The sequence below is a fragment of the Pinus tabuliformis genome, chromosome 4_2 (assembly GCF_031772625.1).
Source record: "Pinus tabuliformis cultivar Carrire ecotype Pingquan chromosome 4_2, CPIR1, whole genome shotgun sequence".
Lineage (NCBI taxonomy): Eukaryota > Viridiplantae > Streptophyta > Pinopsida > Pinales > Pinaceae > Pinus > Pinus tabuliformis.
Genome location: NC_142304.1, coordinates 885,103,537 through 885,119,335, shown reverse-complemented (window position 1 = coordinate 885,119,335; position 15,799 = coordinate 885,103,537). Strand labels below are relative to the sequence as shown.

At 38.0% G+C, this 15,799-nt stretch overlaps 1 pseudogene; it reads right to left on the bottom strand.

The window, feature by feature from the left end:
* Nucleotides 1–14,038: 14,038 nt before the first annotated feature.
* LOC149172529 (ATP-dependent 6-phosphofructokinase 2 pseudogene) lies at nucleotides 14,039–15,515 on the bottom strand (annotated as a pseudogene).
* Between the last annotated feature and the right edge of the window lie 284 nt (nucleotides 15,516–15,799).

Genomic DNA, 15,799 nt, shown 5'->3' with positions numbered 1-15,799 from the left:
AGTCGTATTTGGATCTGGCCTTTTCCTAGTTCCGTTAAGGGTCAACGAATAAATAGTGCACTTTTTAAACTTAATCTTCCCTTTTCTTTTTGCAGGTCAGCGAATATAAAAATACAAGTTGGGTCAGGATCTTTCATATTGCTGCAAAACTCCGGGAGCAGCCATTGGTATTTGGCTCAAAGTCCGTTACTGTGTGCCACACTTTCGCACCTGGAAAACTTGTGCAATAATCAGTGCATCGGTTACTTGGGAGGCCAAGCTACCAGATTCAAATTTCGTATTATTATTCTTATTTATTTACAATAAAAGTTGTGACAGCAAGTTACTAGTTTATTTATTTATATATATATTTCTGTAGGATTAAATTATTTTATTTTAAATTTAGTGTAATGATAATTTTTTTTATATGTGCGAAAATCTATCATAATTCAAGTCAGTAGTTAAATTAGCAGTGAGGACAGTTATCTTTAGTTGCTATTTACGAAAATAGGTTGACTCATCACCGTTATTCAAGGAAAATCATGCCTGACTCATTACCAATATTCAAGAAAAATCACGCTTAACTCATCACCCTTATTCAAGGAAAACTACGCCCTAGAAATAATGTGCTGGTAGTCCGTAAGGGGCAAGGTTTCACTCTTGTTTCCTTTTGAAGCAAATTCTTAACCAAATATAAACAGTTTTAGAGCATACTCGAGGCCCAAGCCCAAAAATAACAATATTATATATTACAATATATTGTAAATTATTATTAGTATTATTATTCTAATTTCGCAACGAAACCAGAGTCGTATTTGGATCTGACCTTTTCCTAGTTCCGTTGAGGGTCAACGAATAAATAGTGCACTTTTTAAACTTAATCTTCCCTTTTCTTTTTGCAGGTCGGCGAATATAAAAATACAAGTTCGGTCAGGATCTTTCATATTGCTGCAAAACTCCGGGAGCAGCCATTGGTATTTGGCTCAAAGTCCGTCACTGTGTGCCACACTTTCGCACCTGGAAAACTTGTGCAATAATCAGTGTATCGGTTACTTGGGAGGCCGAGCTACTAGATTCAAATTTCGTATTATTATTCTTATTTATTTACAATAAAAGTCGGGACAGCAAGTTACTAGTTTATATATTAAGTTCGGTAGATTAAATTATTTTATTTTAAATGAAGTGTAATGATAATTTTTTTTTATACGTGAAAATCTATTATTATTCAAGTTAGTGGTTAAATTAGCAGTGAGGACAGTTATCTCTAGTTGCTATTTACCAACACAGGTTGACTTATCACTGTTATTCAAGGAAAATTTGACTTATCACTGTTATTCAAGGAAAATCATGTCTGACTCATCATCGATATTCAAGAAAAACCACGCGTGACTCATCACCCTTATTCAAGGAAAACTATGCCCCAGAAATAATGTGTTGGTGGTCCGTAAGGGGGCAGGGTTTCACTCTTGTTTCCTTGTGAAGTTGAGCCCAAACAATGCTTATGTCGAGGAAGACAAGCTCTTAGCCAAACATAAACAGTTTTAGGGCATACTCGACGCCCAAGCTGGAGAGTAATAATATTATATATTACGATATATTGTAAATTATTATTAGTATTATTATTCTAATTTGGAATATAAGTTTCTAAATTAGATAGGAAAAAAATCATACTTTTATTTTTCAAAATTTTAATTTTAATTTTGGTTACAAAATTAAAACTATAATGTAATATCAATTAATAAATTATGACATCCTCATTACACAAGAGCATAAGGATGGCGGTCTGCGATCTGCGCTCTAGGGTTTGACATTCTCTGCAACGGCAGGCCGCTCTAGACTGCAGAAGACCTGCAACCACTGACGGGATCAGGAAATCTTAACATCTGCCAAAGCGTACAGTACTCTATGGAACCCCCTCAGGGGGAGGGCGATGCGCCTCCCCCACAAAACGACAATGGGCGGCAACAGCGTAAGGAAAGCAATAAGCCAGCAAACCAGGGAGAGGTTAACGTGGATCCGAATTCACAACAGACAAAACAGGACAAACAGCAACCCAAGGTCTGCTCGGCAACATGCAAACCTGTAGCCTCTGAGCGTCCGAAGGTAGAACTTCCAGGACATAGAATCAACGCGCAGATACAGTTTATGAGAGATCACGCTTTGATAGGAAAGTTCATCGGACTGTGGCCGACTGAGAAGGCGCTACGGGGCTGGATAGCTGCGAAATGGCACCCAAAGGGACATATAACCCTGCAGTTGGGACCAAAAGGGTTCTTCACGGCCATTTTCAACTGCCTGGAGGATCGGAACAGAGTTCTGGATGGAGGGCCTTACTTCTTTAATGCTGCTGGACTGTATCTCAGAGGATGGGTAGAACGCTTCAACCCGGACAAGGAGGATCTCAGCTGGGCTCCTGTTTGGATCCGCCTATACTCGCTTCCAGTGGAATATTGGGAGGAAGATTCCCTTCAAGCGATTGGAAATGTTCTGGGTGAATTCATAAAAGTGGCAGAGGAAACAAAAATCTGCAGATACACCTCCTTTGCTTGTATATGCGTCTATATGAACCTCAACCAGGCTCTCCCAGATGCGGTAAGTGTTTTTCATGATGACATTGAATGGGTTCAGCTAATTGATTATGAACATGTGCCATTTAGATGCCGAAGATGTCATGCCCTGGGACATTTATTCAGGGACTACCCTTTAACTCAAAAACCCTCTCCGACCTCTGGACTGGATTCATCTGAGGCAGATGGCTTTACCAAAGTAGCAAATCGCAGGAAATCCCACAAGAAACAGGCCTCAAACTCCAAAATGCAACATACCAGCTCCTCCAAGCCCTCTACAAGCAACAACTTTGAAGTCTTAGCTAACCAAACTGACCCAAGCTTGGATTCTCCCACTCCACCCGAGACAGAGTTGATGAAAGATAAACATTTGAAGCAGGCAGATCCCACAGCGCCTCAGGCAGATCCTCGATTCAAGGGAGCCTCCTCCTCAGATAAGCAAAAGGTACTAGCATGGAATACTCAAGTTATGGAGGTGGATGCCCTACAACCTAATGCCAGTTTAGAAGAACCAAGTGAGGAGTTAAATTATCCACAGATCATGGAGGAAGAAACAGAAGCAATAGATATAGGGGAGTTGGACATTCCAGGCCTAGAGCAGTCTTGTACTACAAACAATTTTGACAACATTCCAGATGGACAACTTAAGAATCTGGAGGAAGTCCTATCTCATGCGCAAAGGCAAAAATCTTTAGGTATCCAGACTAGTGGCCTTTGGGACGGAAGATTTATAACAAAAGATATCAAAAAGCGAGGTAGGAAAACAGATCTCCAGCGAACAATTAGAATAGGACAAATGTTAGTGGACTTAGGCAGGTATTCCAAGCTAACCAAGTACTACAACTTTGATCATAATCCCTCCCAATGAAGTTAATCTCTTGAAATATAAGAGGGCTCAATGGCCTAGGGAAAAATCGAATTCTTAAAAACATGATAAAGCAAGAAAAACCTCAAATCCTTTTCTTGCAAGAGACCAAATGCAATTCAAGTGCATTAGATAGATTTGCAGCAAAAGTATGTCCAGGGAGCTTCAATGCTGCAATGGATGCTGATGGGGCTTCTGGAGGTCTGGAAATTGTCTGGGACTCTCAAGCAATCAAACTAAACAATATCCACGCAAGTAGGAATTTCTTATAAGCAACCTTTCACATCATCGGGACAAATATACATGGGCTCTTAACCAATGTATATTTTCCACGGGAGGCATCGCTTAAAGCTGGAATCCTTAACACTCTCTCTGCAATCAACCACGATAGGTCGCACCCTTTATGGATTTCTGGAGGAGACTTTAACATGATTACTAGGCTGGAAGAAAAAAGGGGAGGAAGATGTAGAGGAAGTTAGGAAGGGATACCCCTAAAGGACTTCATTCAGAACAACTGGCTCATTGACCTACCCTTCAATAATGGTGTATTTACTTGGAACAATAGGAGAGCAAGTAAGCAGTGGATCGCTTCTCGTCTGGACAGGTTCTTGCTCTCAGACAATGCTATTCATCTTGGTGTAGACTTCACAGCTTCCATCTTGCCTCTTTCAGGATCTGATCAATGGCCCATCTCCCTCCATTGGTCGCGTCCTGGCAATCTGATCCACAGACCGTTCGGCTTTGAGGCTTTCTGGATGTCTCATCTGGATTTCCAAGGCTTAATCAATTCAGAATGGAACAATTTTTCCCCTCCACTAGGTTCAAAAATGTTCCAATTCCAGCAAAAGCTTAAGCACCTCAAAAGCAAGATCAAACGCTGGAATCACACTTCTTTTGGTAATATCTTCCAGGCTCAGGAAGCCCTCGAGCTGGAAATGAAGCATTTGCAGTAGAGGATTATTACTGAAGGCCGCTCAAAGGACCTGTCAAAATAGGAAAAAGTTATTGAAGCACAACTCACAGAAAGGGCTAAGCAGGAAGAAACGTTATGGAGGCAAAAATCAAGAGTCATATGGCTTAAAGATGGAGAGAAAAACACTAAATTTTTTCATAGTACCACAATCCAACGCAGAATGAACAATAACATAACTCATATTCAGAATGAGCAGGGTGTCAAAGTGGAAAAGCATGAAGAAATTGAAAGTGAGCTCCTCAATTACTTCAAGCAAATACATCGCGAGCCAATTGCAGATAGATCACAGGCTATAGAAAAAATTACTCGAAACATTCCTAAACTTATCTCAGAAGAGCATAACCAACTACTTCTCAAGCCTATGGACTTACAAGAGGTGGAACTAGCAGTTCGACAACTGAAAGCAGGAAAGGCTCCAGGCCCGGATGGATTTACCTCAAACTTTTTTCACAATTTTTGGGATTTGATCAAGATGGAAGTCTGGCAAGTGGTTGAGGAGTCGCGATCCTTAAGATGGATGTTTCCGGGGGTGAATGCAACGTTCATAGCCCTGGTTCCCAAGGTGGACATGCCAAGCACACCTGACAAGTACAGGCCTATCGCACTGTGTAACATAATCTATAAGATTGTCTCCAAAATCATTGCCTCCAGGCTCAAACTGCTGCTTCCTCTCATCATCTCGCCTGAGCAATCTGGATACGTCGAAGGTAGGCAGATCACCGATGGTATCATCCTAACTCATGAAATAATTCATTCCCTGAAGATTTCCAAGAAGCCAGGTATGCTCCTCAAACTAGATCTCTCAAAGGCCTTTGATAGCCTAAGTTGGATGTATATTAAAAAAGTTCTAATTGCTTTTGGATTTGCTGCTCCCTGGGTCAGATGGGTCATGAGCCTCATCTCTTCCTCTTTCTTTTCTGTTCTGGTCAATGGTATACCCTCATCTCCTTTTCATCCTTCCCGAGGAATTAGGCAGGGAGACCCTCTATCCCCTTTCTTGTTCGTTATCATGGCAGAAGGATTAGGCCGAAGTATTAAATCAGCTCAGCAATCCCACTGTCTCAAAGGCCTATCCTTTCATAACTCTCCAACCTTCACTCACCAGCAATTCATTGATGACAACATGCTTTTTGGGCATCCCTCGGTCCAGGAAGCCCGCCTGCTCAAATCCCTTCTGTCGGACTTTTCGGAAGCCTCAGGTGCCTCTATCAATAAATCCAAATCTCAGATCTTCTTTTTCCATACTCCTTCTTTAACTCAGGCAGCTATAGCCCGTATTCTAGGATTCTCCATTGCTACCCTCCCATCCAAATATTTAGGTGCTCCTCTGACTGCCTCAGCCCTAAAGCACTCCTCATGGAAAATCCTCTTAGAGAATCTAGAGGCGCGGCTATCCTCTTGGACTCACAGATCTCTAAATATGGCGAGTCGGCTTGTCCTCATAAAAGCAGTACTTCAGGCTATGCCGCTATACCTCTTCTCCATCCTTGCAGCACCCAAATGGGTTCTCAAAGAAATCAAGCTTCTCCAAAGATCTTTTCTCTGGGGCAGTAATGGTCACAAGCGAAAGTGGGCTCTGGTCAAATGGGACACTGCTTGTCTACCAAAGAAAGGGGGTGGTATTGGTTTAATGGATCCCTCTCAAAGCAATGAGATCATGGGAGCTAGAATCTGGTGGAAATGGCTTACGGAGCCTCTCACCCCTTGGGCCTCTCTATGGACGGCTAAGTATGCAAGGAATTGCCCAGTGGAGGAACTAATAAGAATATCAGAGGTTAGCATGGGTTACCTTATATGGAACTCGACCAAGAAGCACAGGAATCTCATTCAGCAGCACAACTTTTGGGAAGTGAAGAATGGCAACACTGCAAGGTTTTGGGAAGATTCATGGTAGCAGATGCCTAAATTAAAGGACCAAATCCCTCTTACTCAACCCCTGGAGCAGGAGATGCAATCTTATGATAAGGTGAAAAACTTCTGGAGAAATTCACCAACCCAAGAGTACCGGGAATGGCTCAAGGCGGATCAGTTTTTAAGACAGGGCTCGACACAAGTCCAAAAAATTCTAGACACAGAATTAACAAAAAGAAGAATTCAACATTCTAATGAAAAGGACATTCTTCGGTGGGGATATGAAGAAAGAGGTACCTATTCTACGAGAGAGGCCTATAATATCATTATCAAGGCACATACAGTGAAAGATCCTCTCTGGAGCATAATCTGGGACCCTTCCATATGGCCGAAAATCTCCACCTTTCTCTAGCTCCTATGTCATAACAAGATTCTCACGTGGGATAATCTTAGAAAGAGGAACTTTCATGGGCCCTCAATATGCCCTAATTGCAGACAAGAGGAGGAAACCATCAAGCCTCTAATGCTGTCTTGTCAGACAGCACGCAAGCTCTGGGAAAAGGTCAGTTTCCGCGCCAAAAGGAAGGAAGAACTCATGGAGACACCATTGCCACTGTGCGCAACTGGGATCATAACCCTTATCAAAGCAAGATTTTAAATTTCCTTTGGAATCTCATTCTGGGCTTTCTCATTTGGGCCATATGGAAGCAGAGAAACAACAGAATATTCAAGGATCACTCTATGCGGCTGGAAGATATCTGGAAAATAATCTGCCAAAATATTGAGGAAACCATATCTCTCAAAACCTGGTATTAGGAGGATCTCCCAACTAACCCCCAAGAAAAATCCATATTGGGCTAATGGGCTAATTTCTATTTAGTGAATATATTAAGTTAATTTCTAGTTGCTTCACAGGAGTTGCACTAAGATGCTACCAAGCATGTGTTCAAGTATATGAAGGGAAGAGCTCATTATGACATTAAGTGTATAGGAGTTCATTAACTATTACTCCATAGATTTCATGATTTAGTTTGAGCTAGTGGCATTGGTTCTTGAAAGAACACTTTTAGTTTTGTTTTAGATTGGGATTAGAGTTGATATCCCAATTTTTTAGGAAACATATTAGAAATTATTCCATTGAATACAACAAAGACACTATATAGCAACAAGTTCAACTAGTTGTGAGGTAGTGTGGCTTCACAAGTTTGTGATATAGAATCACATGTTTCATCGCTACTCCAAGCATATTGACATTGGATATATGTAACATATCCATCTTGAGCCCAAGTCATTTTTCAATTAATTGTAATTATATTTTTAAATGCTTATATCAGCATGGATATGTCACTATTATGATGAAATGAACTAGTTAAACTAGGAACATTGGGTAAATATTTTTCTATTAACTAAAATGTTTAGTAGTTGAATTGGAACATTATCACCGATACGGATTGTGATATCACGAGTGGTAAAACAATGAGGGGGTTGTAGGAACTATCTTATCAAATCCATGCCATGAACTTTGAATTCAAATATGAGCCGTTTCCATCTTGCCCAAGAACTCATTGATTGTCAATGACCAAGTTGTTGGAACAATCATCCTCATAACGTTGGAAGATGGGATGGTAGCTAAAATGTTGCTTCAAAATTTAATAGAATGAATGGGTTGAGTACATTCCTTGGAATTTGAAATTTGACACATAGATCTACTTGAAAGAACAAGTTAGACATGGGGGTTGTCTAGTGGCAGAATGCATTGAATGTGGAAGATCGTAGAAAGGAAAGAGACCCACAAATGACAAAGAAGGTGAAATAATCACACAAGGACACATAGAGAACCATAAAAAGAGAGCATATGAACAAGAGCTTTGGGGGAGGTAATATACATGAGTAGAATGCTACCATTACTGAGTGGAATGTTGGATGAAGTATTATAGGCAATTAAACTATGTTTTGGGTGCCCAAAGACACCTAGAAGAGTATTGATATTGGATTAGGTCATTGTTGTTGTGCTTTGATTCCCCTAAGAATTATCACCAAATATTTATATGAGAGCTTTGGAACCTACCTGGAAAAAGCGGGGCATGATTTGATGTGTGTAGTTGAACATTAAAAGTAGTTGGTTAGGAAATCATTGAGGGGTAGTAGAGAAACTAAGGGATTTTTGTACTGCCATGCTAGCTAGTTGAGAGGCATCTAGCGGTCATGGAGGCCCTAGGATTAACAGGTAAGAAATAACTCTAATCGATTCTTGAGTGTTAAGGAGAGTTTCGTTCACTTAACCCCATTTACCTAATTATGGATAGTTTTGCCCTTGTGGTATCATAGCCTCGCTAGTGGGTGGCCAATTATAAAAAGTTGATGTGCAATTGACCCTATGGTTGGGTAGAAAAGGCTCCTTACTAAATCAATTTCCAATAACAAAGTAATTTTTATTTAAGCGCCCTTGCGCCTCCATTTTCTATGCAGCTGATGATTAGTGATTAGAAATAAATCTCATGATTGTGTAGATTATTTTTCTTGCTACAATGTGAATTCAAATGTTTTTGTACATAGTTGAACACTTGAATATATGAATCCAATGTTTGGCTTAAAAAAATTCCCTCTTTTTTCTCTTAATGACTAGAGTGGAGGATGTGAATCTATAAGCTTGCTAGACCATTCCTTTGATCATATATGTTAATCCAAGTAAAAGGTTATAGTCTTACTCAATTTGAGATAAATTATTTCATGCTCCACATGGAAAAATAAAAACATAACTATATTTTACATTTATGGAACATGGTTGATAAATTATAGCATTGCAATAATGAGGTAATAAAATATGCCTAAACTTGGGGAGAATCTTATATATTTTCCCCTAAACTAGGAGAAATCTTGTTCACCCTTGCTAAAAGTTTGAGAGGATGGTAATTATACCTTTTACATAAGAATATCTCATATGTCAACGTAAATTTTTCATATTTTACTTAAGTAATCATATATTTGGAAAATAATTTTGCTGAAATTTTTATGAGTATGATTAGAATGTACTTAGTTGGGGTTAAATTTAAGAATGGGTGAGAACTTTATAAGTCCCTATAATTGCGAAGAAAAATATAAATGCTAATGTGTGTGTGTATTGTTATCTTCACTACTCAAGTTCTGTATTTGACATGTTTAGCTCATAATGAGTATATTTTTGTAATGGATTCCAACCTTATTGTCTAATGGCCCAATTTATGTCCCAATATTATGATATATTATATAATACTAATAATAATAGTAATAACTTTTAAATGGGCTACATGACATAGAAAAGTGGGTGAATGAGTGCACTATTAAGGCACTCTTTGAGTAACGGTCACCAATTCAAAACATGGTGGGTGTCCCACTTTCCCAGCTAGAAGTTATAGTGGTAGTTGTGTTGATTTCTCACAAAATACAAATAAAAAATTAAATGATTGCAAGAGAAAGCATGTAGTGACACATGCCCTCCTTATGATGGTGTTTATATTGGTTGTGTTTTATATGACTTCACTTCATTTTTCAACCATGTTATGATGGAGAATCCATACCTTATATATTTGATGCTTAAAGTAGCCTTATTCTAGTTCAATACCAAACACAAAAAAAAAGACTTTTCAGTCTTGAGAAGGTGCTAGTATGGTCGCTGTAATGTCCCCAATTAAATTAATTTTGTTAAGATGAATTTGTATTTTTGCAATTTGGTGTTGGGAAATATTTTGGAATGTAAACTTAGGAAAAGTGCATGGAGGGAGTCCCCACTTAATTTTTGGAGAGATGGAGGCCACCAACATTAGAGAAAATGAAAGATTAAATTGATAGTGGAATATGGGGCCCACATAAAGTATGCACTTGGGGAAGAAAGAATTCGAATTCCTTGAGGCAAATCAAATTCGTGGAGGGACCCACAAGGAATGCATGACCAAAAATTATAAAAGGAGGAAAGAGGGAGCAATAAGGGTCTTTTGTCTATTTGAAAATTGAATGTGTCTTAGTTGTTCAACTGAGCCAATATTGTGTTGTTTAGCGCAAGAGCTTCCCAAGGAGAGAAGCTCAACCTTTCTTTGGTGGACTTTGAGTGCCACCCTAGGAAGGTTTTCCTTCATCACTGAGATTGGAAGAGGCATCAACTATAGGTCCCACACATTTCTGGAGTAGAGCACGCAGTCTGGGAGCCAACACTATGTAGAGGGAGGATTCACTAGTTGTTTGTGGAGCTGGGTTGTTGGGGAATTGACCGAAGAAGCTACAAAAAGTGTTCTTTGATTATTTTCATGTGTGGAGGGAAGCTACAGCCAAGAGGACCAGCCTACACGCAACTCTCACTTTATCATACACAAGACTGCATCATCTCATCCATGAATGCACAATCATTGGAGTGAGACTCTTTTGGGGCAGCGTCATTTGGGGGAGTTTGGAGCTGGGGTGCTGGGAAATCATTGGGAGGGAAATTTGAGGAGGATTGCTAGAGTTTAGAGAGAAGAGATTGATAGGAGAAGCAATTATAACACAATTCGAATTTGGTGGAGGGTCAAGTTGTGAAGGGTCAAATTTTGAAAGTTGGAACTAAGGGAAACTCTTTCTGGGCTAATCTGGGTTTTGGGTAGGGAACACTCTCCTATTTTTATAGAATTTTCTGGGCACTCTAGAGTGGGAAAATCAGGGGGCAAAGTCAAGCAGTAGTGTAGTTTTGGAGCAGCGACATAGTTTTTTTGAGGAGCTTGCTATTATAGTTGTTGAGCTTTCTTGTATTCATCACTTAGTGCTTGTAGCTTGCCTTGTGCAAGCCCAAGTGCATTTTATCCAACTCATTTGTACCACAACACAATTATTAATAAAATCTTGGCCAATTTGTGGATTTGGAGATATTTTTAGTTTGTGTATGCATTTTTGAAAATTTATGTGTTATTATCTTTGCATGACTTTGTTATCATTGTAAAATTTCCATTAGTAATATTATAGTTGCATTGGTTATATGGTTTCACCTAGCATTTTATTTTTACTAATTTAGAGTAGGATATGAAGAATAAGCTCAATATCATGAACAATGGACTAGAAATAATTATTTGTTTCTGTGTTTCCTTTGATATTTAGGCTTATGCTTTATTTGTAAATCTAAATTTTGTAAGGTTGTATAATTTAAAGAGAACATTATAAGCTTCATAATGTGGGGTTTCAAGGTAAGAGCCTTAGCCTATTTTGCCACATTTTGCCTCTCTTTTTGTAACATTTTTTAGCAAGTGCGTCATAGATATGAGCTACACATACACTCCCATATAGACTGCATGTCCTTAAATGGAACTAGATCTTCCTAAATGTTTGGTAAATTAATTGTTCTTAATTTCCTTTATTAATTGTCAACCAAGATTCGTGTACTTGTGAAATATATGTGCACTATATATGCTAGAATTCTTCTTGTGAACTAATTGATTCTAGAAATGAAACTAGTTCTAAGTATGGACACAAATTGGAGAGTAATTATGCACATGTTCTTTCATTCTAAAGTTATATTAAATCCTAATTAACTGAATTGAAAACCTCTTCTTTGCAGAAATTGAAAATCTATCTTAAATTGCAGAATTCAAAACTTTCTTCTATGAAGGTAAAATGCTAAAAAGCCAAAGTTCATGAAAGAGACAATCTAATTCTATTTTGCAAAATTCAAAGAATTCTACACTATCTTGCAGAAGGAAACTTTTATACTAGATTGCAACAAAGAAATTCTAGATTAATTGCATGAAGGAGAAATTGTCATAAAAAGATCTACTTACAAAAAATGAAATGAAAATATTTACAACTTGAGAATGATTACTTGTGTGCGTATTTATCCTCTAAAGAGTGTTTCATTAACAATTAAGAAATCAATTTAAACTATGAAATGATCAAGTGCTGGAAAGAAGATGCATTCAATAACTGAAATATTTTTAATGCTTTATGTTTATGAGTACTCTGCAACCAAATGAAAACAATCAGAAATGTAACTATAATGGAAAACAAATTCTTAAAAGAAATGATAATGCGGGAAACAAAACAAAAACTATGAATAAGACCTCACAACTCACAGGGGGCCCTCCTAAAGTGCAGGTTTGATTAGTGATCAAAGGTTCTTTATGCACACATTTGAAAACAACATTGATTTGTATTATAAAATAGAGTATCAGTTTCCTCCACAAAAGAACTATAAACTTAGCAATAATAACCTTATGTCTCTCGTCTCGCTTACAAAATTTATACAAATTATAAAACGACTTTGAAAGAGTTTTAAGACAATATGCTATGAATCTTTTCGACACCTATGAGATCGATTTATGCACATATCTCCAAGGTTTAAAAACTCCTAAAAGATAAGCTGAAAACATATGCACAGTCTCCAAGGTTTTTGACTTATCTTTTAGGAGTTTGGCAACCCTTGCATGTGGATCTACCTTATATTTTTTTATTGAGGTTATTTTTAATCTCAATGTATCACATGAGGATATCATGATGGGAATGTTTGTATTCACCTCAGAAGAACATGCATGGAATGGTTTCATGCTTGTGGTCCAAAAATGATAACCTATTTGCTCATATAATCACAACTTTTCAAGAATATTGGGATTGCAATATGGAGAATAATGTGTTGTGGCTTGCATGGTGTGCATTATGTTGTATGTGAAGAACAAACATATACAAGATCTTGCACCTCTTTTGCTCAAAAACACCTTGAAAGAAATGACTGTGAAAATAAATTAAAGGATTGAAATGATTAACACATTGAATGTATTGTTTGACTCTATGCAAAAGGAATATGACATATTTGAGAATTGAATTATGAATATGTTCACTATCTCTTACATGTCACGTGCATAACCTATCCTACCATTGTGTACACTTAGCAAAAATCAATTCAAAATCAATCACCAAAGTTCACTTGACATGTAAGATTTCACTTGAGCTTAGACTTTTGTGATCCATATTGATTATGATTCAGGTTAATCACATCATTAAGTTATGATCAACATATAAAGTTTCTAACCATCTAATGTGGTTCATCCTCAAGACAAAGGTGAAAAAATCAATCTATCCAAAAATTTAAGTAGTAAAGTTGGAATTAACCATAAGGAATTAGCCATTAAAAATTAATTGTTGAACTAACCATTTTTTATAATGTGATTAATCCAAAAACAATCTCATAATACAAAATTTTATAAGCATAAACAATAATACTGCATCAATATGCTAAAATATCAACAAAACACATATTTTTTCATTTACCACAAAGTTTTATTATAAATCTAATTATAAAATAAATCTCTTCTCATATACTTTGCATTATTTCTTTAATTCATATTAATTTTGAAAGAAATAAGGTTTTAAAAATTCCCATGGCCAACAACCCAAAGTATTTAGAACGGTTTGTATTATAATATCATGTTTAAAATACATGAAACAGGCAGTACTTGGATATATATATATATAACATGAAAAATAAAAAAACATGATTACAGAATAAGCAAATGCAAACACCACCTCTCTGATGATGGTTAAACATATAGATGATCATATTGCAAATACACAATAATGAGAATAGAAAAAATATAAATTTTAAAATCCTTCATCACAGATGATAACCACGTGTATAAATATGGGATAGACAGAAATGTCTTGCTTCCCACGAACATAAAACACAACTTGGTTTATAAATAATGCAAGATAACCTGCCAGGCGGTTAATGTCCTCCAACTGTATCATTTTTATTCAGATTGGACAAAGAAAGCACTAAAATAGCTAGTACTCCGAACTATAAATATAGTCTTAAACAAAATGGCATGCATCCGACCTGCAGCACTATGCTGAAGATCATTTCTCCTATCTATATCTTTCTAGATTTTGCAAGAGAGGAAAAGTCCGGCTGATTGGTTACAGACATCATCCAAGCCCATTTATGATCATTGACATCCACAAAGTTCTGAGCAGCAGCGATTCGATCCAATGGAATATAAGCATAGATCCCATTTATCCACCCTGCAGCAAAACCAGTATAGCCTGCCATGGCTCCATGGATGGCAGAATTAGCAAGCAGAGTACAGTAGATATTATCAGCAGCATTAGCAGGCACAGCTCTGATCATATAAGTTGGGTCAATATATTTCAATGTAAGGGTCTCATTGGGGTGATGCTTCTTCCACCAACGTTTCAGCTCATCCCTGAGCCATGGCCCAACATCGAAAAATGCAGGATTTCCATATTCATCCTTCTTATCCTTGTCCTCAGGCCTCCTCGGAATCAATTCTTGCCCAGCCCCCTCTGCAACAACAAGCACAAAGGGTCCATTCTCTTCCAGCCTATGATCTAGAAACTCAAATAACCCCCCTTCTCCCTCCAGATAAAATGGGTTCTCAGGTATAAGGCAGCAGTCCACATCCCTGCTTCCCAAAGTTGAATGCAATGCAATATGTCCAGTATACCTACCCATCAACTTAACCAGCCCTATTCCATTAGGGGCACTCTCTGCCTCAACATGGGCAGCACTGATGGCACTCTGGGCTGTCTCCCCTGCTGTATGAAATCCAAAGGACACATCAATAATACCTACATCATTATCCACAGAATTGGGGATCCCAGCAATTGAAACCTTAAGGCCCCTCCTCTTAACTTCTTCAAATACCTTCACTGCACCCTTCATGGTCCCATCCCCACCAATGATATAAACCTGGTTAAAACCATTGGCTTCAATGGCATCCACTATCTTCTGCAAATCAAAGCCCCCCCTTGAGGTCTCCAGCATTGTCCCCCCTGTCTTGTGCCAATTGTCAACTAATTTTGGATACAAAAGCACAGGCTCTGATGAATAAAACCCACGATACCCCGACCTAATCCCTTTGATATCCCTTACTCCATACTGAAACCAGAGGCCAATTACAAGCTCTCTGATGACAGTGTTAACACCAGGTGATAACCTCCCACATGTAACAATGGCAGCATGGACATCATCAGGGCTAAAGCACACCTCAGACCTAGGCCCTGCTCTGTGATAAAGCACTTGTGTCTCCCTTGATATTGTCTGTATATCCACAGCAATGTCCTCCATAACCATATCATTCTCAGTCACAAAAAAACCTTCAATGGGAAGAAAATATTGGTTATGCATAAGAGGATTTCTAAAAGTGGGTACATCCTGTAAGTATTCTCTCAAGTGCGGAGTACCTTGTATCCTCTTCTGGCCATGATAATTAATGACAGCCCCTGCTGTTGATGACTGCCTTTCAAACTTCTGCATTGATGACTGCCTTTCAAGATTTGGCATTACAGATATCAGGAAAGAATGTAACCAACACAGAAAACAGAAGATTTATAGAAAGTTCGAAGACAATGATAAAGCTGAAAACTATTGAATCAATCATACACTGTAACAAATGAAACAACTATAGCATTCATACATGGTGATAACAATAACAATGTACCATATATAAATGAAAGGAAGATGGCATTCCCGGATTAAGTCAAGCCTGCTGTTTGTTAATCTCGTTGTGGAAACCAGAATTTAGCTTTTTTATCAAGATCCTTTCTAGAAAACAG